A 27,497-nucleotide genomic window follows, 5' to 3' on the forward strand; every position below is an offset into this window, starting at 1 on the left:
GGCATATTGAGTGCAGCACTTTCACAGTATCATCTTTTAGGATTTGAAATAGCTCAACTGGAATTCCATCACCTCCACTAGCTTTGTTCATAGTGATGCTTCCTAGGGCCCACTTGACTTCTCATTCCAGGATGTCTGGCTCTAGGTAAGTGATCACACCATCGTGGTTATCTGGGTCATGAAGATTTTTTTGTATAGTTCTATGTATTCTTGCCACCTCTTCTTAATATCTTCTGCTTCTGTTAGGTCCATACCATTTCTGTCATTTATTTTGCCCATCTTTGCATGAAATGTTCCCTTGGTATTTCTAACTTTCTTGAAGAGATCTCTAGTCTTCCCTATTCTATTGTTTCCCTCTATTTCTTTGCATTGATCACTGAGGAAGGCTTTCTTAGCTTTCCTTGCTACTCTTTGGAACTGTGCATTCAAATGGGTATATCTTTCCTTTTCTCCTCTGTGTTTCACATCTTTTCTTTTCTCAGTTATTTGTAAGACCTCTTCAGACAACCATTTTGCCTTTATGCATTTCTTTTTTTGAGGGGTGGTCTTAATACCTGCTTTCTGAGTACAATGTCATGAACCTCCATCCATTTTTCTTCAGGCACTCTGTCTATCAGATCTAACCCCTTGAATATATTTGTCACTTCTACTGTATAATCATAAGGGATTTGATTTAGGTCATACCCGAGTGGTCTAGTGGTTTCCCCTACTTTCTTCAAGTCTGAAATTGGCAATAAGGAACTGATGATCTGAGCCAAACTCAGCTCCCGGTCTTGTTTTTGCTGACTATATAGAGGCTCTCCATCTTTGGCTGCAAAGAATATAATCAATATGATTTCAGTATTGACCATTTGGTGATGTCCTTATATAGAGTCTTCTCTTATGTTGTTGGAAGAGGGTATTTGCAATGACCAATGCATTCTCTTGGCAGAACTCTGCCCTGCTTCATTCTGTACTACAAGGCCAAATTTGCCTGGTACTTCAGGTATCTCTTGACGTCTTACTTCTGCATTCCAGTCCCCTATAGTGAAAAAGATATCTTTTTTTAGTGTTAGTTCTAGAACGCCTTGTAGGTCTTCATAGAACCGTTCAACTTCAGCTTCTTCAGCATTACTGGTCAGGGCATAGACTTGGATTACTCTGATATTGAATGGTTTGCCTTGGAAATGAACAGAGATCATTCTGTCATTTTTGAGATTGCATCCAAGTATTGCATTTTGGACTCTCTTGTTGACTGTGATGGCTACTCCATTTCTTCTAAGGGATTCTTGCCCACAGTAGTAGATATAATGGTCATCTGAGCTAAATTCACCCATTCCAGTCCATTTCAGTTCGCTGATTCCTAAAATGTTGATGTTCACTCTTGCCATCTGCTGTTTGACCACTTCCAATTTGCCTTGATACATGGACCTAACATTCCAGGTTCCTATGCAACATTGCTCTTTACAGCATCGGACCTTGCTTCCATCACCAGTCACATCCATGACTGGGTGTTGTTTTGCTTTGGCTCCATCCCTTCATTCTTTCTGGATTTATTTCTCCACTGATCTCCAGTATTGGGCACCTACCAACCTGGGGAGTTCATCTTTCAGTGTCCTATCTTTTTGCCTTTTCATACTGATCACAGGGTTCTCAAGGCAAGAATACTGAAGTGGTTCACCATTTCCTTCTCCAGTGGACCACATTTTGTCAGAACTCTCCACCATGACCTGTCCATCTTGGGTGGCCCTGCATGGCATGGCACATAGGTTCACTGAGTTAGACAAGGCTGTGGTCCATATGATCAGATTGATTAGTTTTCTGTGACTGTGGTTTTCAGTCTGTCTGCCCTCTGATGGAGAAGGACAAGAGGCTTATGGAAACTTCCTGATGGGAGACACTGGCTGGGTCTTCTTTTGATTGGCGGGACCATGCACAGTAAATCTTTAATCCAATTTTCTGATGATGGGCGGGGCTGTGTTCGCTCCCTGTTGTTTGACCTGAAGCCAAAGTATGGTGAAGGTAATGAAGATAATGGCGATCTCCTTCAAAAGGTCCCATGCAGGCCCTTCTTCACTCAGTAACCCCAACCCTGCAGCAGGCCACCGCCAACCCACACCTCTGCTGGAGACTCTTGGACATTCACAGGCAAGTCTTGATCAGTCTCTCATGGGTTGATCAATAAAAGGTTGATCACTGTCAATATTAAGTGAAAGGTCCATTGTGAGTTGCTATAGCCCTGTATTATCTAGATGACAGTGATGACTTGTTTTCTCCAAATCCATCATCTGTGGAAATCTGGAGTCTCTATCAGTATTTGTTTTTTCTTTATGTAGGGAGAGTGAATGGGGACTTATGTAGGATGGAATTCTCTGTTTCTGCCCTACAGTGTATTTCTCCAAGGTGAAATCTAGCTCCTTAATTGATTTTCAGCACCAAAATATCACTCAAAGAAGCACTCATGAATTTAATAAAAAAAAAAAAAAGATTCTTTCCCAGAATCATTCTCCTCTGACATCTACTTTCCATGTGTATCTACCATCTATGCATTAATTGTATATAAATTCATATCATAAAATATATATGTAAGTTATATTTTGTTTATATGTTTTACATACACTTTTCACTTATTTAAAATATTTATACAGTAGAATTTTGATGCACTTATTGATCTACTTGTAAATCTTTTTCAAGTTATATCCCTGTTGATATGCATTTGGTAATACTTAATACAACATTTTATTTCTCTCTTTACTTAAATATTTAAAGATGCTTTTAATTCTTTGCTATTACAAACAATGTTATAAAGAGCATATTTGTGTCTCTCTCTGTATTCATGTTTAAAATTTCTCTGGGGTGTCAGAGTGGAATAGAGTTGCTTTTAGAGCAGAGAGTGGAATAAAGCATGAGGTATACACATACTATACTTGGTTACACTATTGTCAATTTAACTATACCCTTGCTCCTTGGAAGAAAAGTTATGACCAACGTAGATAGCATATTAAAAAACAGAGACATTACTTTGCCAACAAAGAGCCATCTAGTCAAAGCTATGGTTTTTCCAGTAGTCATGCATGGATGTGAGAGTTGGACTATAAAGAAAGCTGACTGCGGAAGAATTGATGCTTTTGAACTGTGGTGTTGGAGAAGACACTTGAGTCCCTTGGACTGTAAAGAATCCAGCCAGTCCATCCTAAAGGAAATCGGTTCTGAATATTCATTGGAAGGACTGATGCTGAGCTGAAACTCCAATACTTCGGCCACCTGATGACTCATTTGAAAGGACCCTGATGCTGGGAAAGATTGAAGGTGGGACGAGAAGGGGATGACAGAGGATGAGATGGTTGGATGGCATTACTGATTCAATGGACATGAGTCTGAGTAAGCTCTGGGAGTTGGTGATGGACAGGGAAGCCTGCATGCTGCTCTTTGCTGTCGCAAAGAGTCGGACACAACTGAGTGACTGAACTGAACAGAATTGACTGAACCTTTTACTGAGGGTGAGCGGCTGTGTGTTAGTTTAGTTAACTTCATCAACTAGCTGTAAATTTGTTATGCATAAGACATTGTGCTAGAAAATGATAGAAAGAACAGATAAGATTGTCTTTCTAATGTTATCTCTAGAATGTCCAAAATAGCCTCACACATGTGAAGTACCCATCATGTTCAGAGAAATTAAATAACCTGCCCAATAAGACAGTTAGTAAAGGGACAGAATATAAGAAATTGAAATACCAAAAGTTCTATGCAATTTAGATACATGCTAAGAATAAGATCAGAAGAATAAAGTCTTGTCCTACTCTGCTTGACAATAAAAGCAGATAATACAATATTAAGTATGCAAGTTTATGTACTGAATGATGTGAAAAATATGGGAATATGATATTGGATGGGGAGAAAAGATAGAAGTAGGTCACTATAGAGGTAAAGACTATAAATTATGGGAATAACACATCTACACCCTTCAGGTATGACTTAAATAAAATCCGTTATGACTATACAGTGGAAGTGAGAAATAGATTTAAGGGACTAGATCTGATAGACAGAGTGCCTGATGAACTATGGATGGAGGTTCCTGACATTGTACAGGAAACAGGAATCAAGACCATCCCCAAGAAAAAGAAATGCAAAAAAGCAAAAGGTCTGAGGAGGCCTTACAAATAGTTGTGAAAAGAAGGGAAGTAAAAAGCAAAGGGGAAAAGGAAAGATACCCATTTGAATGCAGAGTTCCAAAGAATAGTGAGGAGAGATAAGAAAGCCTTCCTCAGCAATCAATGCAAAGAAATAGAGAAAAACAGTAGAATGGGAAACACTAGAGATCTCCTCAAGAAAATTAGAGCTACCAAGGGAACATTTTGTGCAAAGATGGGCAAAATAAATGACAGAAATGGTATGGACCTAATAGAAGCAAAAGATATTAAGAAGAGGTGGCAAGAATACAAAGAACTGTACAAAAAAGGTCTTCACAACCCAGATAATCATGATGGTGTGATTACTCACCTAGAGCCAGACATCCTGGAATGTGAAGTCAAGTGGGCCCTAGGAAGCATCACTATGAACAAAGCTAGTGGAGGTGATGGAATTCCAGTTGAGCTATTTAAAATCCTGAAAGATGATGCTGTGAAAGTGCTGCCCTCAATATGTCAGAAAATTTGGAAAACTCAGCAGTGGCCACAGGACTGGAAAAGGTAACTTTTCATTCCAATCCCAAAGAAAGGCAATCCCAAAGAATGCTCAAAGTACCGCACAATTGCACTCATCTCAAACGCAAGTAAAATGATGCTTAAAATTCTCCAAGCTAGGCTTCAGCAATATGTGAACTGTGAACTTCCAGATGTTCAAGCTGGTTTTAGAAAAGGCAGAGGAACCAGAGATCATGTTGCCAACATCCGTTGGATCAGTGAAAAAGCAAGAGAGTTCTAGAAAAACATCTATTTCTGCTTTATTGACTATGCCAAAGCCTTTGACTGTCTGGATCACAATAAACTGTGGAAAATTCTGAAAGAGATGGGAATACCAGACCACCTGTCCTGCCTCCTGAAAAATCTGTATGCAGGTCAGGAAGCAACAGTTAGAACTGGACATGGAACAACAGACTGGTTCCAAATAGGAAAAGGAGTACGTCAAGGCTGTATATTGTCACCCTGCTTATTTAACTTATATGCAGAGTACATCATGAGAAATGCTGGGCTGGAGGAAGCACAAGCTAGAATCAAGATTGCTGGGAGAAATATCAATAACCTCAGATATGCAGATGACACCACCCTTATGGCAGAAAATGAAGAAGAACTAAAGAGCCTCTTGATGTAAGTGAAAGAGGAGAGTGAAAATGTTGGCTTAAAGCTAAACATTCAGAAAACTAAGATCATGGCATCTGGTCCCATCATTTCATGGCAAATAGATGGGGGAACAGTGGAAACAGTAACTGACTTTATTTTTCTGGGCTCCAAAATCACTGCAGATGGTGATTGCAGCCATGAAATTAAAAGACGCTTACTCCTTGGAAGGAAAGTTATGACCAATGTAGACAACATATTAAAAGGCAGAGACTTACTTTGCCAGCAAAGGTCCATCTAGTCAAGGCTATGTTTTTTCCATTGGTCATGTATGGATGTGAGACTTGGAGTGAAGAAAGCTGAGTGCTGAAGAATTGATGCTTTTGAACTGTGGTGTTGGAGAAGACTCTTGAGAGTCCCTTGGACTGTAAGGAGATCCAGCCAGTCCATACTAAAGGAGATCAGTCCTGGGTGCTCACTGAAAGGACTGATGCTGAAGCTGAAACTCCAATACTTTGGCCACCTGATGTGAAAAACTGATTCATTTGAAAAGACCCTGATGCTGGAAAAGATTGAGGGCATGAGGAGAAGGGGATGACAGAGGATGAAATGGTTGGATGGCATCATTGACTCGATGGACTTGGGTTTGGGTGGACTCTGGGAGTTGGTGATGGTTAGGGAGGCCTAGCATGCTGTGGTTCATGGGGTCACAAAGAGTCGGCCACGACTGAGCGACTGAACTGAACTGAACTAGAATACCTCGTTTTTTCTATCTCTTGTGTAAATGGTATGACCTCATAGACTGCCTTGCTTATACTCAACCTATCATCTCTTGGTTGATTTTTCAACAGAGAGCCTGAAATCAGCATGGTCTTTTCTACATCAGACAGCACCACTACACTTGTATTATGATCCACAGCTTTGAGGTCACTGTGGTGAACTTGTTTGGGTAGTGCAAATTACATTACCGGTGTTAGCAATAATTAGTCAATTAATCATGTAATTGTTAAGTGATCCAGGTCAGGATGAGTAACATGTGATTTTATTTTTCAACTTTCCACCAGGACTTTAGAAACCATGGCGTTATTGGTGAGTAGTTGAACACCATTTGAGAATGAACAGTAGTTCTAGCTTTCAGCATGGGCAGCCTCTGGGGCAGCATTTCTATCCTTTGGATAGGAAATAGAAAATTTTATTCTCCTTGCCAGCTCTGCCCAGGGCCAAAAGCAGAAATGTGAAGATTATTATTCTCCAAGAAAAAGTCATGAACATAACCACAGGCCAACAACACCATTAGTCACCCATTCAATACTCCAGTAATGATTGATGTGAAAAGGGAAGTTTTAGTCTCCTGGGATTGTCCAGAGTGGCTCATGACAACAGCATTATTGCAGTCACTCAAAAGTCATTAATGTTACTGCACTTCCCTTAAGAAACTCTCTTTTCATTGCCATAAGGCACAGAAAGTCTACCTTGCATATTTAACATTGGCATTTTCTTTCAGTCACTGAAAGGGGTTGTATTCGAATAGAAATTAAAAGTTTATTTTAACTACCTTATCCATAAAAGGAGGTGGCTCAATTTGATGTCCTCAAAGTGTTTCGTTATTCTAAGTAGGGATTTTTTTATTATTTACTCAAAGGATTTTTATTCACTTCCTTTTCTATATTTGACTTCTTATCTTGGTGCTCTGTGGCCCAAATTAAAAGGAAAGTTTGCTTCTAAAGAGTGTATTTGTGATATATGGGATCTGAAGTAGACAGAGTGTAGGGTACTTTCCTTAAAAGGAATAGTGTTTTAAATGCAAAAAAAAAAAATACAAAACAAAAGTAAAAACCTCTGTAATACCAGAGGTGAGGAATGTGATAATTTGTGAGCAGTAAACACAGATTACCCCCCACAGATGATCAATACAAAGGTGATAGGAAAATGGATGGCCTTGTGGATGGTAATTTTTGGTTGCTTGTTCTGAGGAACAAGGAAAAATGTAGACTTGATAAAGTCCCCAATGTTCATACTCTACTAAATGGGAGACTCAGAAGAAAAAGAGGCACCTAGTTCAAGAAGTAAAGAATAAATGAATTGGCTTCTTTTCCCTCCCCAAATCCCACTGAAATGGCAGCAAACATAACAAAAATTAATATCTATGGTCTTAAAAAAATGATTGCCCAAAAAAGAAATTATGAAAACTTCTTGGAAAAGAAAGTCAGAGCGCATGGCATCAGCCAGATGGAGAAATAAAAGCCCAGAAAATATAAGCTAAAGACACAGAAAAGATCTGGAGAAACTAAGCGCTATTCTATCCAACAGAATTCCAGATTAACTTCACAGAGTCGCATACAGAAGGTGGAAACTGATTGTGCGTAATTAGTAATTGTACCAATGGAAATTTTGAACTATTAATCCTACTGCTTCTGTATGGGAGATAGATGGAGATGTGAACTGCAGTTTGGCCCTAGAAAAATAAAGTTGATAGAAGAACAATTATTTCATAATATCAATATATATATTTTAATATATACACACTTATACAAAATATATACTCATATAGCTATAAAAGAGGAGTTTGTCATTCTCTGTTTTATAAAATGGAAGCATATTATATAAAATTTTCTGAGGCATTGAAATAAAAAGTAATTTTAAGACCATAATCTTGCCTGTCATGTGCCAAATCTCAGAATATATGACAGAACTTCTAGAGAATAGAAGAGATTGCTGTGATTAATCCATGAGTAATGAAGGATTATTATTTTAACCATTACAGCTATTTAACAAGACTCACTGGTTGATATTTAAGAGAAACTAAATAGTTGCAACATGCAATTCAACTAAGAAAAAATTAAAGCTTGCAAGTTTAACAAAACAGGAAACCTTGAGATTACTATTAATAGACATGAGCTGATAGACAATTACAAAGTGTAATTACAAGTGTATTACAAAGATGAAGATTGCAATCATGAACTGAAAAAAGCCTGGGGCCAGTGACCCACACATTCATTATGATGGTTGAAGAAAAATATAGTCTGAAAATATATGGTTAAATCTATGATGCATCATTTAGTTTTCATTTAGCCACACACACTTAACAGCAGGCTAAGTGATAAAGACATTTTATTATATCACATAACAAGAAATCTTCATGTAAGCAGTTCAAGTGCTCCTAGAGAAGCTCAGTGAATTTAGATGACAATTTTTGATACAAATTTATACTATAACTTAAATGTGTGGTGACACTGTTATATAAAAGTAACTGAGGGGATCATCAAATAAACAGATATCTTCAATACATTGCTGAGATTTACATCAACTTAGCTCTATATCATAACTTACTCTGCTGTCTGGCAGTTTGAAGATTTATCGTGCTTTGTTATTTTAATTGGATTGTACATACCAATGCCTGGAATTTCAAAATTTGAAATAATTTGACCTTATAAATAAAACATACATGAATAAATACAGTACATTATAGCTTAATTCAAAATAACATTTTCAGATATTCAAGAAACCAGAAGTTCATCATTCATACACTCATTCTAAAAAAAAATATATATGTTTTCTTAGACAAACTCCAGTAAATAAAAAATTCAAAAGACAAACGTGGGACTCAAGAAATGGTGATATCAGTCTGCTTTGGCTGCCAGAAGAAAATACCATAGAATGGGTGTCTTAAACAACAGAAACGTATTTTCTCACAGTTTGGGGGCTGGAAATCTAAGATTTGGATACCAGCATGGTTGGTTTCTGAGAAGTTTTCTCTTCTTGACTTTTAGAGAGCTGCTATGTTACAGTGTGTTCACGTGACCCTTCCTCATGCATGTGGAGACAGAAAGAGTGAGCACTTGTTTCTTGTCTCTCACAAGGACACTAATTCTATCAGATTAAGGCTCCACCCTTAAAACCCTGTTTAACCATAATTACACCTCCTTAAGACTCTATTTCCAAAAAAGTCATATTTGAGAATTAGGGCTTCAACATAGAATTTTGGAAGGACATGATTCAGTGCAAAGCACCTAAAGTAAACAATTAAAACAAATATCCATATGAAAGCTGTGTCATCAGTTCAAAAAACTACTGGTTCAAATTAGAACCAGAAGTCTGAGAACTTTGTTGGAAAATGTCTTAAAATTTAGACTAAATATTATTATGAAATTTTACAAGTAAGAATGTAAAATTAAATTATAAAATGCTGCTAATAAGACAGCATTCCTCTTCTTACCAACAAGAAATTAAGTTTCTATAGAAAGAGAGTCACAGGCATAAAGAACAGACTTGTGGTTGCCAAGGCGAAGGGGGTAGGGAGACAGTTGGAGTAAAAGTTTGGGGTTAGCAGATTTAAACTAGTACATACAGAATGGATAAACAATGAGATCCTGCTGTATATAGCACAGGGAAGTATATTCAATAGCCTGTGATAGATCATAATGGAAAAGAATATAAAAAGGAATGCATATATATACGTATAACTGAATTGCTTTGCTGTACTACAGAAAATAACACAACACTGTAAATCAACTATACTTCAATAAAAAAGTTTCTAATAGAAACAAAAATAGTTATAATCTAAACAAAGCCATATATGAAGTAATTTTGAGCACATGAAAATAATAAAGCTTTCTGAAACAACAAAGCCAAACATTTAGTTATATAATTCAGAAGGACAAATCAGACTAACTAGTACTCCCAATTCATAGTATATGTGTTTTCTAAAAGTGTAATTTGTCATTTTACCATACATTGTGCTTACAGATAAGTCTTTCCATATTAATTGCTCTTAGAGGGTAGTTTCTAAAAGTGGGCTTGAACTTCAAATAGTTTTTGAAGTTAATTAAAGGTGAACTGATTTTTATGAGATAATACCTAACTTTTACCATCTGGAAACTTAACTCTATGCTCTCTAAGAAATCTGCAGTTTCAAAGTCACAATAACAATAATCACAACAATAAAACATATCTGAAATCTTTTCATTTTTTTTCTTAATTTTTTATTTTAACTTTGATAGGAACTTCTAGCAATGAATTCATATTTTTTAAAATGAACTAAGTTTAGTATCCCCTTCAGTTACATTTTAGTATTCTTTATTCTGTCAAATATAAGTAGTTAAACAGTGTTTTTACTTTAAAATATCAACCTTCATTCTTTAGATAATATGAATATAAGTGATTTCAAGTTTACCCCGTATCTTCTTCTATATTTTCCAAAATTCCTAGCACAAGCATACTATTACTTTTAAAATCAGAACAGACTCATGAATGCTATTTTTAATTTAAATTTCAAAAAATATTGATATTAAAGATGAAATAGCTGAGGGGGAACATAACCCAGTCATAGCTCTAAATTCTCTCTGAACTAGAGACAACACAGAATTAAAAGAAAGAGAAAAAAAGAGAGCACTAAACTAAATGTTTTCTGGAGATGGAAATGACTGAGTAGACTAGAATTCAACCTAAAAAATGTATGGATGTTAGCCATGTTGGTAAGTAAAACATATTTATCTTACATGCTCTTAATACTTCAGAAGAACTTTCCTCCTATTAGTTTTATCTGTTTTTGTTTTCCTTGATATTTTTTGGAATCAACTTGGATTATTTATTGCAAAAAACATGGGTGAAGAGAGTAGCCAGTCAATCACTGAGTTTTACCTTAATTAAATGATAAATAATCATAACAACAACTGATATTTGCTAAATGTTCTGTGACAGGGACTATTTTAAGCACATTATATTCATTACCTCATATTATTCTCTTAACACTGCCTAGAGGAAGGTATGACCACGCTCACCTTGTGAAGTCGTGAAGTCACTTAGTCGTGTCCAACTCTTTGTGACTCCATGGACTGTACCAGGCTTCTCTGTCCATGGGATTTTCCAGGCAAGAGTACCGGAGTGGGTTGCCATGTTACAGGTAACAAAACCCAAACTTAGAAAGCTTAAGTCATAACCAGCAAGGACCTACTGTATAGCACAGGGAACGATATTCAATATTTTTTAATAACTTATAAAAGAAAAGAATCTGAAAAGGAATATATGACTGAATCAGTGTGCCGCACACCTGAAACTAGCATAATATTGTAAGTCAACGATCCTTCAGTAAAATAAAACACATTTAAGTCAGTTTCCCCAGGTCAGTGACAGCAAGGAGGGGCTTGTTGCTAATCCAGTCTGACAGCTGAGGCCAGCTCTAAACTGCTGCACTAAACTGTTCCTAACTGAACAGAAAAATTATGATTAACCTTTGTTTTCAGATGAATGGAGAACCATGTGAGAGTGAGAGAGACTTCCTTTTCCATTTCTAACTTGGTTTACTAAAAGGATGCAACGTTTCTATGTGTGACAACTTGCTACAACGGGAGTTAAATTAACACGAGAAAAATATTTGACAGTTACAAAGCACTATTACATGTTAGAACTCGTCTGATTGACCTCAAAATGTGAAAAGATCAGTAGCATCATTATTTTGTAGCTGAGGATTATGAGCATGGGGGCAGTGATGGTCAAAATGGTCAAAATGGTCGAAGTCATCTAGTCAGAATGGTCAAAACAAAACTGTTTTCTAATCTGGATCCTATACTCATTTCATTAATATTCACAGGATAAATGCCAATAAAACAGTAAAATGAAAGAAATCTTTAAAGTCTACCTTTGTTTGAGAAATGCTGGAAAGAAATGTGGAATTCTCTATTGGTTGCTCTATGTTTTCCCCCTTATCCTTACTCTCCACTCCAGTTCCCATCACTCACACCCCCTTCCCTCAAGTACCTGCTCTGTTTCAACATATATCTTTAAATTAGAACCAGCAATTCCACTCCTGGGTGTATATCCAAAATTAAAAGCACTAGCACAGAAAGATACATGCACCGCAATGTTCATAGTAGCATTATTTACAATAGCCAAGATGTGGAAGCAACATAAATGTCCAACAACAGATGAATGGCTAAAGAAGATTCAGTATGTACATGCAATGGAATATTACTCAGTCATAAAAAGAATGAAATTTTGCCATTTTCAGCAGTATGGATGGACTTGGAAGGCATTACACTGGCGTTCATTGAAATAAATCAGACATAAATGATAAATACTGTATGATATCACTTAAATGTCGAACCTAAAACACCCAACAAACTAGTCAATATAACAAACCAGAAGCAGACTCACAAATATAGAGAACAAACTAGTGGTTATTAGTGGGGAGAGGGAGGAGGGGGCAACAAAGCCATAAGAGGTACAAACTATTAGGCATAAAATAAGTTACAAGGATACATTGTATGACATGGGGAACATAGCCAATATTTTATAGTAACTATAAATGGAATATAACCTTTAAAAATTGTGAATCACTATATTGTACATCTTTTAGTTATATATTTTTCAACTATATATACTTCAATTCAGTTCCATTCAGTTCAGTCGCTCAGTCGTGTCCGACTCTTTGCAACTCCATGGACTGCAGCACGCCAGGCTTCCCTGTCCATCACCAACTTCCGGATCTTACTCAAACTCATGTCCATCGAGTTGGTGATGCCATCCAACCATCTCATCCTCCGTCGTCCCCCTTCTCCTCCCACCTTCAATCTTTCCTAGCATCAGGGTCTTTTCCAATCAGTCAGTTCTTAGCATCAGATGGAGAAACATGAGTATTTTTCAGTATGCCATTTTATAATGATACATGCTAATTTTAAGAAATTATTATTCTATTAAATAATGTTATATTATTTAATATTATATTAATACTATATATTAATTATATATTCATGTCAACATATAAAATAATAATTTCTTAAAATTAGCATGTAAATACTGAAAAACACTCTTTCTCCTCTACTACTCACAATACTTCTGGCCACCAAATGCATAGGTGTTTTCTCCCACACTGACTAGTTTTCTGATACCAGCTCAGTGTCCTATAATTCAGTAGATAACTGATGCCTCTTCCCATAAAACTGTCCCCACCTTAGAGGCCAATCATAAGTCTAGGTTGTCAGTGGTGTTTCTGATCAACTGACTATAAATTGTTTTATAGCCCATGACCCCCTCCCCTACTTCAATAATTTGCTAGGATGTTTCACTGAACTCAAGGGATCACTTACTTACATTTACAGGTTTTACAGTATAATAAAGAACATGATAAAGGATATAGACAAATAGCCAGATAATGAGAGGCGTAGGGCAAGGTCCAGAGCAGAAGCTTGTGTTTCTGTGGAGTCGGGGTGCACCACATCCCTACATATCCCAACATGGATAAATGCTCACCAACCTAGAAGTTCTCCAAATCCTATAGTTCAGAGGTCTTTATGGAGGGTTCATTACACAGGGATAATGAATTATTGACTCAATCTCCAACCTTTCTTTCCTCCCCAGAGGATCAGGTATGGGGACTTAAAGTTCCAAGCTTCTAATCATGGCTTGGTTTTTCTGGTGATCAGCCTCCAACCTGAAGCCATAAAGGAGCCCATCAACAGTAACCCCATTAGAACAAAAGACACTCCTATCACCTAGTAACTTCCAAGAGATTTAGAAGCCCTGTGTCAGGAACCAGGGTCAAAGATCAAATATTCAAACAAAAGATGTTCCCATCACTTGTATTACTTTAGGAAATTGCAAAGATTTTAGAAACTCTGGCCAGGAGCTGAAGACAAAGACCATGTACATATTTCCTATAAGTCGTAATATCTCAAATGGGTTTATATCTCATGCCCTAATTTACATAAATGGCATTATGCTGTGACTCATTCTTCTTAGAACTTAGGACTAGCTCCTTCCGTGGCCTGGGGGCAACAGAAGCACAGTGAATTACATGCTATCCATGCTTGGCAGCATAGAGAATCCTGGATAACAAAGGAGTGTCTCTGCATGTGTTAACTGACTACATTCACCACCCTCTGTTTCATTTCTGTTCTGTTAGCTGAAACAAATTATCAGTCTGAATCAAACATATATATATATATATACATGTATATGTATATGTATATATATTTAAAATGTATTAGAAATAAAAATTTTATTTAAAATATATAATATTTATCTTTGGTGTATCAATGTCATGTTTGAGACTTGTATTTATATCTAGTTCACTATTTCTAATTGTGTGATTTTTCCATACTATGCAATCCCCACAGCATACTTTGCACTCTCCTAATGATAGAAACCTACTCTGCCCTCATTTCCCCTCTCCTACAATGGCTGACATAAACCCTAGACATGTTTCCGTAGTGACTGTGAAAAAATTTCCTGGCTAATGGCAAGTTATCATGTCTAATCTGGATAGTTGGTAGAAGTATATCCTGATCATTTGGTTATGATTAAGAAGCAATGAATTCCTCAAAGCAGATGAATGTGAAAATCTGAACATGGAAAGTGATATAAAATATGATAAGAAGAAGCAAGCAAGAAAAAAAGGACTGCCTGGCATATATATCCATGGGGTAGAAGGTCATAAAGCTGGCACAGTATTACTGTCACTAAAGACTGACTCCTTGAAAGGAAAAATGTACCATTTACAATCTCATAGAGCATAAGCATTAGAGCCACCCACATCCTCTCACTTAGTAGAATGCTTCTTTCTAATCATGACTAGTCTGATGTATATAAAATCATATTTCAGACGTAAATTCATTTCCATTTCCTGAATTACTACTTTACATTGGCAAACCAGGCTTCCCCTCATCCAAATTATCATCCCATATCTTTTGTCCATTTATCCATTTGATTTTTGACCTTTTTCTTGTTTTTAATCCCAGAAATTAACCACTTCTTGATTTTACAAAATTCAAAGATTGTCTCCAACAGTCATTTATCACCTTACTTTGTCTTTAGCATCCTTTATTGAGCAAAAACCTTTCATTGCAAATGTAACTCCACATCTAGCCATTTACCATTTTAGAATTGAGCTTTTGTGGGTTTTTTGTTGCTGTTGTTTGTTTTGTTTTTAGAACTGAATGTAGCCTTATGATTTTTTTTTTCAAATTGAAGGATAACTGCTTTACAGAATTTTGTCATTTTCTGTCAAACATCAACAAGAATCAGCCATAAGTATACATATGTCCCCTCCCTCTTGAAATTCCCTCCCATCTCCCTCCCCATTCCACCCTTCTAGTGAGGTTTTGGATCCTCATTTAAAGTTTTCCTTCTCCCTTAAGTTACAAAATATTCTCCATTTTATTCTACCAGTTTTATTTAACCTTTCATAGTAATGTCTTTAATGCATCAAATCTACTGTTGGATTGCTAAAACAGGGGTCAGCTTCACTTTTCCTCCTTGTGGGAAATCAGGTTTTTCTAACGTCATCGCTAAACCATCCCTTCCCCTTGCTTTGTGGTCACTTTTATTATGCCTCATGTTCCCAGAATACAAACATTTCACAGGAGGACCACGTAATAGTGAAAGATTTTCACTGATACATTAGCTGTGATTATTGAGTAAAGGAAATCAGTTAGCCTATATTCATTCCACTTTCATTGTTTGGGGTTCAACCTTTACTTAAGTTATAAAAATCACGTTTTATCATGTAGTGTGCAATTAGTAGTTAACTGCTTCATTCTTCAAATTTGCTCACTTTTGCAAACCTCCAGACTTCTCTGTAACAGTTCCCTTTAGTATACACTGGTTTGTCCAGCCTCTGCATCAGAGTTTTTTAAAGCCTATATACATTTCTTCACAAAGCTCTTCATTAACTTGCTCTGTTGATGTAAAACATCAGTCTTCCTGAGCTAAATTGTGTGACTCCTTTTTTAAGAAGAGCTTCATGAAGTGACAGTCAAAAATACTATGCAGTATGCATAATAATGTATGGGTAATCAAATATCATGCTTCAAGAAATAAAGTAATTACTGCAGGAATTAGGAACCAGAGCCTACCTCTTCCATAAACAGCATTGTCCAAATCACTTGAGGCTTTGTGTATAAATGTGTGTGTGTTTGAGTATGAGTGTTTACGTGTGTTTATATGAGGGAAAGAGACAAATCATGTATATTAATAGAGGCCGTGAAGTGAGACACAATATGCTTCTTCCTCCTAAACTTCTGAAATCAGCCAGTAGAAGAAATGAGAGCCTAGAACGCATAAGGTTATATTCTACATGAGCATAATAAATCCCAGATTTTCACAATTCATCCATGCCGCATTGCTCACTATAGAATAATCTCCCCGGAGGCTCTGACTAGGTCAAATATGCCAACTGGCATTTATAAAAGAGACTGCTTTGAGAATTCTTCTTGCAAAAGAGTCATTTCTCCCTCTTGTGGTTTGGGTACATTTGACAGTTTGGGAGTGAATCTAACATTCATCTGTACGACTACTGTGTAAAATACTATGAAAACCAAATAAAACCACTTTTGCCAAGATATTCTGTATAATGCAAACCTACTTCATTTAATGCTAATTCAACTATATATATGTATGTGTGTGTGTATACACATGAACCACTTGTATGACAAAGTCCTTTTGATAGAATTATTGTTCTGAATTCTAACAGGACCAAGGCTTTCACCATCAGTGTGGGCTAGTAATAACCCACTCAGAAGCAGACATGAAGATTATTGACCTAATTTCAAAAAGATTAATAAAAATCACATTTATCTAGTAAAAGGTTATAGGAAAAGCTTAAAACTTAAATGGGTTTTGTTTTTGGATTATATGAACTCAGTGTATATTATATCTTCCCCACTAGACTATAAATTCCTTGAAGGCCAGGACTATACTTTCTTAGCCCTTATATTCTCAGTGCCTGCATGTTACAGACAATCAAAGTTACTGAATCTGACTATTAATATTGATCAATAGCTCTAATTAGTAGTTTGATATTTTATTGATGACAAAACTATGAAGACTACAAATAAATGATTACTTAATAAAGATAGTTTGTCTGAGAGATAGAGTCCACAGAAGAAGAGTATTAACTTTTTAAAGTTAGGAATCATGAAATTATACTAATCACTGCATCTCCCCAACTTTGGAATTCTCCAGTGTGGGAGATGAATACTGAATTCCACAGAACATAAAATGGACTTAAAAGTACAGCACACATGGTTTGTTAAAAATGTGGTCTTGTTTTCTTGATAGTTGACCTTTAATGTAGTTGTGAGGATTTGTGTAGAAATTGGAAAATGATGAAATAATAAGAAAATTCCATGATCTGAGTCCTATAGGCCCCTTAAATTCCAACACCATTGCTCCTAAGAAGTTGTGTTCTTTTAGGGTCCAGTTCACCATTTACTTTAGATGATACCCATATATTCAGTGTTGGACAATTGATTATTCCTCCCCAGAGTGGAAATTATTTGCTTCTTCTGAGGCACTATCATAACACAAAGTTTAAAATGTTACAGCATTTTTCAAATCAAAACTGTAATGAGGTACCACCTCATACCAGTTAGAATGGCCATCATCAAAAAGTCTACAAATAACAAATGCTTGAGAGGGTGTGGAGGAAAGGAAACCCTCCTACACTGTTGGTGGGAATATAAGTTGGAACCGCTATGGAAAACAGTATGGAGGTTCCTCCAAAAACTAAACGTATAATTACCATATGACCCAGCAATCCCACGCCAGGGCATGTGCACGCTGTGCACACTTGCTCAGTTGTTTTCAACTCTTTGCAACCCCATGGCTGCAGCCTGCCAGGCTCCTCTGTCCATGAGCAGTCTCCAGGCAAGAATACTGGAATGGATTGCCATGCCCTCATCCAGGGGATCTTCCCAACTCAGGAATCAAACCAGGGTCTCCTGCACTCCAGGCAGATTCTTTACAAACTGAGCTACCAGAGAAGTCACACTCCTGAGCATATATCCACACAAAACTCTTAATTCAAAAAGATGCATGCACCCCTATGTTCATAGCAGAACTACTTATGATAGCCAAGATATGGGAACAGCCTTAATGTCCATCAATAGACGGACAGGTAAAGAAGATGTGGTACATGTATACAATGGAATATTCCTCAGACATAAGAGATAATGAAATAATGGTATTTTCAGCTACATGGATGGACCTAGAGATTATCATACTAAGTGAAGTAAGTCAGAAAGAGAAAGACAAGTACCTTATGATGTCACTTATATGTAGAATTTAGAACATGACACAGATGAACTTATCTACAAAACATAAACAGATTCACAGACATTGAGAACAGGCTTGTGGTTGCCATGGGGTTGAGTGGTGGGTGAGGGATGGATTGGGAGTTTGGGCTTAGCAGATGCAAACTAGTATATATAGAATGGATGAAGAACAAGGCCCTACTGCATAGCACAGGGAACTATATTTAATATCCCAAGGAAAACTACAATGGAAAAGAATATGAAAAATCATGTATATGTGTGTGTGTGTATATATATATATATATGAATCACTCTGCTGTACACTAGAAACTAATACAACACTATAAATCAACTATACTTACTTCAATTTTTTAAAAAGCTATTGCATTAAAAAAAAAAAAAAGAACAATATGCAATACTAGGGGTAAATAATTATACCCAGAAATACTTCACCAGAAATTAAATCTGTTTTACACCATCACCAATAGGCTGCTAAACTTTTTAATTGCTATCAAAAAGTCAAATATATTCAAGGAAACGTGAATGTACCAGGCAGTCCAGGTGGGATGGTAACAAGAGAATGAAAGTAAAAGTCGCTCAGTCATGTCTGACTCTTTGTGACCCTACATGGAATTCTCCAGGTCAGAATACTGGAGTGGGTAGCCTTTCCCTTCTCCAGGGGATCTTCCCAACTCAGGGATCGAATGCAGGTCTCCCACATTGCAGGCGGATCTTTACCAGCTGAGCCACAAGGGAAGTCCAAGAATACTGGAGTAGGTAGCCTATCCCTGATCCAGCAGATCTTCCCAACCCAGGAATCGAACCAGAGTCTCCTGCATTGCAGGCAGAATCTTTACCAACTGATCTATCATGGAAACCAACAAGAGGATATGCTTGGGTAAACATCATAAGTTGTTTGTTGTTCAGTCACTCAGTCATGTCCAACTCTTTGCGACCCCATACTGCAGCATACCAGGTTTCCCTGTCCTTCACTATCCCCAGAGTTTTCTCAAACTCATGTCCATTGAGTCAGTGATGCCATCTAACCTTCTCATTCACTATAACCCCCTTCCCATCCTGATCTCAGTCTTTCCGACCATCAGGGTCTTTTCCAATGAATCAGCTCCTCGCATCAGGGGATCAAAATATTGGAGTTCAGCTTTAGCATCAGACCTTCCAATTGATATTCAGGGTTGATTTCCTTTAGGATAGACGGGTTTGATCTCCTTGCTGTCCAAGGGATTCTCAAGAGCCCTCTCCAGCACCACAATTTGAAAGCATCAAATTTTTGGCACTCAGTCTTCTCTGTGGTCCAACTTTCACATTCATACATGACAACTGGAAAAAACATAGCTTTGACTAGACAGATTTTTGTCGGCAAAGTGATGTCTCTGCTTTTTAACACAGTGCCTAGGTTTCAGTTCAGTTTCGTTCACTTCAGTCCCACATTCATGTCCGACTCTTTGTGACCCCATGGATGCAGCAAACCAGGCCTCCCTGCTCATCACCAACTCCCGGGGCTTATTCAAATTCATGTCCATTGAGTTGGTGATGCCATCCAACAATCTCATCCTCTCTCGTCCCCTTCTCCTCCCACCTTCAATCCTTCCCAGCATCAGGGTCTTATCCAACGAGTCAGTTCTTTTCATGAGGTGGCCAAAGTATTGGAGTTTCAGCTTCAGAATCAGTCCTTCCAATGAATTTTCAGGACTGATGTCTTTTTGGATGGACTGGTTGGATCTTCTTGCAGTGCAAGGGACTCTCATGAGTCTTCTCCAACACCACAGTTCAAAAGCATCAATTCTTCAGTGCTCAGCTTTCTTTATAGTCCAACTCTCACAACCATACATGACTACTGGAAAAACCATAGCTTTGACTAGATGGACCTTTGCTGGCAAAGTAATATCTCTGCTTTTTAATATGCTGTCTAGGTTGGTCATAACTTTTCTTCCAAGGAGCAAGCGTCTTTAAATTTCATGACTGGAGTCACCACCTGCAGTGATTGTGGAGCCCCAAAAAATAAAGCCTCCACTGTTTCCATTGTTTCTGCATCTATTTGCCATGAGGTAATGGTTACCATAATGGTAATGGATGCCATGATGTTAGTTTTCTGAATGTTGAGTTTTAAGCCAAATTTTTCACGCTCCTCTTTCACTACAACAAGAGGCTCTTTAGTTCTTCTTCACTTTCTGCCATAAGGGTGGTCTCATCTGCATATTTGAGGTTATTGATATTTCTCCCAGCAATCTTGATTCCAGCTTTTGCTTCATCCAGCCCAGGGTTTCTCATGATGTACTCTGCATATAAGTTAAATAAGCAGGGTGACAATAACCAGCCTTGACGTACTCCATTCCCAATTTGGAACCAGTGTGTTGTTCCATGTCCAGTTCTAACCGTTGCTTCCTGACTTGCATACAGATTTCTCTAGAGAAAGGTCAGGTGGTCTGGTATTCCCACATCTTTCAGAATTTTCCACAATTTATTGTGATCCAGACAGTCAAAGGCTTTGGCATAGTCAATAAAGCAGAAGAAAATATTTTTCTGGAACTTTCTTGCTTTTTCAATGATCCAGTGGATGTTGGCAACTTGTTCTCTGGTTCCTCTGCCTTTTCTAAAACCAGCTTGAACATCTGGAAGTTCATGGTTCATGTACTATTGAAGCATGGCTTGGAGAATTTTGAGCATTACTTTACTAGTGTGTGAGATGAGTGCAATTGTGTTGTAGTTTGAGCATTCTTTGGAATTGCCTTTCTTTGGGATTGGAATGAAAAGTGATCTTTTCCAATCTGTGGCTACTGTTGAGTTTTCCAAATTTGCTGGCATACTGAGTGCAGCACTTTAGCAGCATCACCTCTTAGGATTTCAAAAAGCTCAACTGGAATTCCATCACCTCCACTAGCTTTGACTGTAGTGATGCTTCCTAAGGCCCACTTGACTTTGCATTCCAGGATGTTTAGCTTTAGGGGAGTGATTATACCACTATGATTCTCTGGGTCATGAAGATCTTTTTAGTGTAGTTCTTCTGTGTATTCTTGCCACCTCTTCTTAATATCTTCTGCTTCTGTTAGGTCCATATCATTTCTGTCATTTATTGTGCCCATCTTTGCATGATTCCCTTGGTGTCTCTAATTTCCTTGAAGAGATTTCTAGTCTTTCCCATTCTATTGTTTTCCTCTATTTCTTTGCATTGATCACTGAGGATGACTTTCTTAGCTCTCCTTGCTATTCTTTGGAACTCTGCATTCAAATGGGTATATCTTTTCTCCTTTGCCTATTACCTCTCTTCTTTTCATAGCTATTTGTAAGGCCTCCTCAGGAAACCTTTTTGCCTTTCTTTTTTGTGGGGATGGTCTTGATACCTGCCTCCTCTACAATGTCACAAACCTAATCCATAGTTCTTTAAGCACTCTATCATATCTAATCCATTGAATATATTTGTGACTTCTGCTGTATAATCATAAGGGATTTGAATTAGGTCATACCTGAATGGTCTAGTGGTTTTCCCTACTTTCTTCAATTCAAGTCTGAATTTTACAATAAGGAGCTCATGATCTGAGCCACAGTCAGCTCCCAGTTTTCTTTTTGCTGACTGTATAGAGTTTCTCCATCTTTGGCTGCAAAAAATATAATCAATCTGTTTTCAGTGTTGACCATCTGGTGATGTCCATGTGTAGAGTCTTCTCTTGTGTTGTTGGAAGAGGGTGTTTGCTATGACCAGTGCATTCTCTTGGCAAAACTCTACCCTGCTTCATTCTGTACTACAAGGCCAAATTTGCCTGTTACTCCAGGTATTTCTTGACTTCCTACTTTTGCATTCCAGTCCCCTATAATGACAAGGACATCTTTTTTGGGTGTTAGGTCTAGAAGGTCTTCATAGAACAGTTCACCTTCAGCTTCTTCAGCATTACTGGTCAGGGCACAGACTTGGATTACTCTGATATTGAATGGTTTGCCTTGGAAGTGAACAGAGATCATTCTGTCGTTTTTGAGATTGCATCCAAGTACTGCATTTCAGACTCTTTTGTTGACTACAATGGCTACTCCATTTCTTCTAAGGGATTCTTGGCCACAGTAGTAGATATTATGGTCATCTGAACTAAATTCACCCATTCCAGTCCATTTTAGTTCATTGATTCCTAAAATGTCAATGTTCACTCTTGCCATCTCCTATTTGACCACTTCCAATTTGCCTTGCTTCATGGACCTAACATTCCGGGTTCCTATGCAATATTGCTCTTTACAGCATCAGACTTTACTTCCATCACCAGTCACATCCACAACTGGGCGTTGTTTTAGCTTTGCCTCAGGGTCTTCATTGTTTCTGGAGTTATTTCTCCACTGATCTCCAGTAGCATATTAGGCACCTACCAACCTGGGAGTTCATCTTTCAGTGTCCTATCTTTTTGCCTTTTCATACTAATCATGGGGTTCTCAAGGCAAGAATACTGAAGTAGTTTGCCATTTCCTTCTCCAGTGGACCACGTTTTGTCAGAACTGTCCACCATGACCCATCCATCTTGGGATACAACATGGCTCATAGTTTCATTGCTTAGACAAGGCTGTGGTCCATGTGATCAGATTGATTAGCTTTCTGTGATTGTGGTTTTCAGTCTGTCTGCCCTCTGATGGAGAAGGACAAGAGGCTTATGGAAACTTCCTGATGAGAGAGACTGACTGAGGGGGAAACTGGATCTTGTTTTGATGCCTGAGGCCATGCTAGTAAATCTTTAATCCAATTATCTGATGATGGGTGGGGCTGCATTCCCTCCCTGTTGTTTGACCTGAGGCCAAACTATGGTGGAGGTAATGAAGACAATGGCGACCTCCTTCAAAAGGTCCCCTGCAGCCCTTCTGCACTCAGTGACCCCAACCCTGCAGCAGGCCACCGCTGACCCACGCCTCTGCCGGAGACTCCTGGACACTCATGGGCAAGTCTGGGTCAGTCTCTTCTGGGGTCACTGCTCCTTTCTCCTGGGTCCGGTGCACACAAAGTTCTGTTTGTGCCCTCCAAGAGTCTGTTTCCCCAGTCCTGTGTAAGTTCTGGCAGCTCTATGGTGGGATTCATGGTAACCTCCTCCAAGAGGGCTTATGCCACACCCAAGTCTGCTGCATCCAGCCATACCCACGTCTGCTGCACCCAGAGCCCCTGTCCCTGTGGCTGTCCGCTGCTGACCATCTTACCTGGCCATCTTGCATCTTGCTGACCATCAGCGCCTACCATCTTGATGGGGCTTCTCTGCCCTTGGACATTGGGTATCTCCTCACAGTCGCTCCAGTGACTCCAGCAGCAGCTGTGTGCCTCTGGAGCGGCGGCTGCGTGGCTCTGGAGCGACTGTCTAGGTTTAAGTAAATTAATTCACAAAAGAATGTAGTCGAGCATGTAGTCAAAATATCACTCCACAGAAGAGAATATCATAGATAGGATTGGGGGAAAAAAAATGTTAATTTGCCAGCCTCAGCTGCCAGGCATTAAAAAATGTAGAACATCTCTGTCATCTTGGAAGGAGTCTTCTTCACAAATTGTCCTCAAAAGGAACACAATTAGTGGCACATGGAGGCAGTTCAACGAAAGTTTATTAAAGACACAAGATCAAAGGTGGCCAAGTTCTCATCTGCTAAGAGTGTGTCTGCCTTTTAGGAGTCCTAAAAATAAAACCCTGTTTGCTAAATAAAGGACAAAGTCTGGGCAGGGGTGGGAGGCAGATATGAGTAGAAGAATAGAGATCCCTATTCCCCAAACCACAACTAATCTCTACACTTTCCTACCTTCTCTCAGTAAATTCCACTGAGAAAGAGTTTCCTCTTTGCTCAGACTTTTTGATATTTGCACTTCATTGACTACATAATTCTCTCTCTTGATGTCAGATTAAAAATCTGATGAAATGAGGGAGAATAAGCATGATTATTATTAGACTCTTCATATAAAAATTTATAGAAAAATGCTGAATATGGGTTTTTTAATGACTGACGGTTAAAAAAAAAAAAAAGAGTGGGGAGAGAATGTAAATTGAATAGTACTTACTCTCTTTCAAAATTTTCTTACTTTCTTTTTTGTAGAATCATTTTTGAGATGACTGTTAAAATATGGATTATCAAGTCATAGACTGTTCAGCTCATATCTTAAACTCTTTATTCTAGGAACTTGGAACTGACTCTGTGACCAAGAAAGGAAATATAGTCTGCAAATATAATAAAAATTAACAGAGTTAATTATTGGAAGGATGGAAAACTGGGTCACACCAACATGCAGCATTTTAAAGGCCTAATTCAAGATAGTTATATACAAAACTTACTCTTTTATTAGCTTTTTTAATGTTTTTTTTTTTTTAAATTGAAGCACAAACTAAGATCATGGCATCTGGTCCCATCACCTCATGGGAAATAGACGGGGAGACAGTGGAAACAGTGTCAGACTTTAATTCTTTGGGCTCCAAAATCACTGCAGATGTTGATTGAAGCCATGAAATTAAAAGACGTTTATTCCTTGGAAGGAAAGTGATGACCTACCTAGATAGCATATTAAAGCAGAGACATTACTTTGCCAACAAAGGTCTGTCTGGCCAAGGCTATGGTTTTTCCAGTGGTCATGTATGGATGTGAGAGTTGGACTGCGAAGAAAGCTGAGCCCCCAAAATTTGATGCTTTTGAACTATGGTGTTGGAGAGGACTCTTGAGAGTCCCTTGCACTGCAAGGAGATCCAGCCAGTCCATCCTAAAGGAGATGGGTCCTGGGTGTTTATTGGAAGGACTGATTCTGAAGCTAAAACTCCAGTACTTTGGCCACCTGATGCGAAGTGTTAGCTCATTGGAAAAGACCCTGATGCTGGGACGGATTGGGGGCAGGAGGAGAAGGGGGCGACAGAGGAAGAGATGGCTGGATGGCATCACCGACTCAATGGACATGGGTTTGAGTAAACTCTGGGAGTTTGTGATGGACAGGGAGGCCTGGCGTGCTGCGATTCATGGTGTCGCAAAGAGTCGGACACGACTGAGTGACTGAACTGAACTGAACTGAACTGAGCAGTTGATTTACAATGCTGTGTTAATTTCTGCTGTATAGCAAAGTGATTAAGTTATATATATTCTTCTTTATGTTATTTTCCATTATGGTTTATCACAGGATATAAAATTTATTTTATATTGCTAAAAACATACTCACTGGCTGAAGACATTCACAACCTACAAGCAGGTGAATTTTCTCAAGTTTTCAAACTCATGCCTTACACAGGCAGACTACATTTTGCTTTAAACCAAATATCAGAATACACTTGATTCATGAATTTTGTACAGCTTTGTGATGGCACAGGCAGTACAGCAAATGTTATTTGGATGCTTGGGACATTTCAGTGACTCATGAAACTGCAAGGAAAAATTGGGACAGCTCTTGAAAGTCTGGGATATGCAATCTCTATAACCATGGAAATTAGAGTTAGAGGTCAAGGCAAGGAGAAAGAAAAGAAAAAAGGAAATTCAAGAGTCAAACTGCCTAGGAAAATGGTATTATTTAAATATAAAGTTTTGGAACATCAAGATTTAGATATGGAAAGTCTTCTAATGTACTGAATATATACAATGAAATAATAATGTACTGAAAATGCCTTGTGAAAATTACAATAAGCCAAGTCAATTAGAAAAATATAACAAATGGGCAAGGAGATTTTTAACTAGGAACACTAATGTAGTTTTATGGATGAAATGTTTGCCTAGTCAGGCAAAGTCACTAAAGCAAGGCTATGTCACCTAGAGAAGAAAAGAAAGTGGCTAATGACAGAAAATGTAAATTAGCTAAAACAGGGCATAAAATGGTATTTGCACATTCCCAAAGCAATACACTCTTTCTGCTTTTTTCCCTGCAAAAAATAAACAATTAGGAAATAAATTCTTTAAAAGAGTTGCCTTAGTCAGCTTGCCTCTGTGTGTGAGCAGTCTAAGAGCTACTGACCATCAATGTCATTTCAGTCATGCCGCCAGTATATGCTTTTTTTACCTTGCACTGATTGGAAGGGTTTTCTAATTTCAGTCACCAGTTAGTCTGCTCATTCAGGCATCCTCCTTCCATACGTGAATACTTCCTTATTACAAGGTCACTTTCACCTTACATCTCTGCTTTCTATTTGGCTGTGAAATATCCAGGTGTTCTGGATTATTAAAATACACGCACAGCTTACACTGCTTGAGAAAGATTATATTCATTTTTCATGGGGTTTTACATCTCATAATAAGCTACTTGTGTGATGATCCATTTTCATTTTTAATTAGGATGTCCTCTGAATTCCCTTTTTGCTCCTACAGACAAAAAAAAAATTAATCAAGAAATATCTTTGTGAGCTCAGAAACAAATTAAAATGCAATTCTTATAGGGGTGTTATCAAATCAAGAAAATCTGAAATGAGTTGTTTGGTGTTATCATAATCAAAGCCAAACTCTCACTCTACATGTAAAACATGTCTGATAAGCCTTATTACATAAAGTTAAAATAGTGTTTTTAAGAAAGAAAATGGATCCCTGAATCTGGTTACAGGGAGCTAGTATCAACTTAACAGGGTGTCTATTATCAACTAATGATTATGATAAGTGCTGTCTCGGAGGGGAGCAAATCCTGAGAAGTAATTGGATTTGCTAAATCCAGACTGGCTTCGGGCTTTGGCTCTTGCACCTGCAATAAAAAAGGACAGCTGTTCTGGACACCCACCCAGTAAATACTATTAAGCTATTAACACAAATCTTTTGGCTATGATCAAGTGAAGTATCAGTTTAATCCATTATACCTTGTCTGTCAAGGGACTGACTCCATCTTGCCCTGCTACTTAAGAGAGGTTGTAGGGTGGGATTTGGCAAGCCAACAAAACCTTTTCCATCTTTAACAGCTATGGGTTTTATTTATGTCCCAAGTGAAATGGCATGATAATGATAACGATAATAATACCTCGGATGAATAAACACCTCAGTCCTAAGGAGCTCAGAGAGCTCTGCTGATACTTGTCTAATTAATCCTCACCACATGCTCGGTGAGTAGGCATGTGGCATTATCCCTGGTTTACAAACGAAGAAAATGGGGCCAAAGTGACTAGCCTGGTATCACTAAGTAAGCTTAGTGGAGAAAATAATACAGCCAAGAATTCTTATCCCCCAATGCAATCCTGTGATTAAAATAGTAATTGTTGCAATTCTAAGGCTTCTGGTAAGAACTATATATATAACTGTGAAATATTAC

The sequence above is a fragment of the Cervus canadensis genome, chromosome 26 (assembly GCF_019320065.1).
Source record: "Cervus canadensis isolate Bull #8, Minnesota chromosome 26, ASM1932006v1, whole genome shotgun sequence".
NCBI classification, from domain to species: Eukaryota; Metazoa; Chordata; class Mammalia; order Artiodactyla; family Cervidae; genus Cervus; species Cervus canadensis.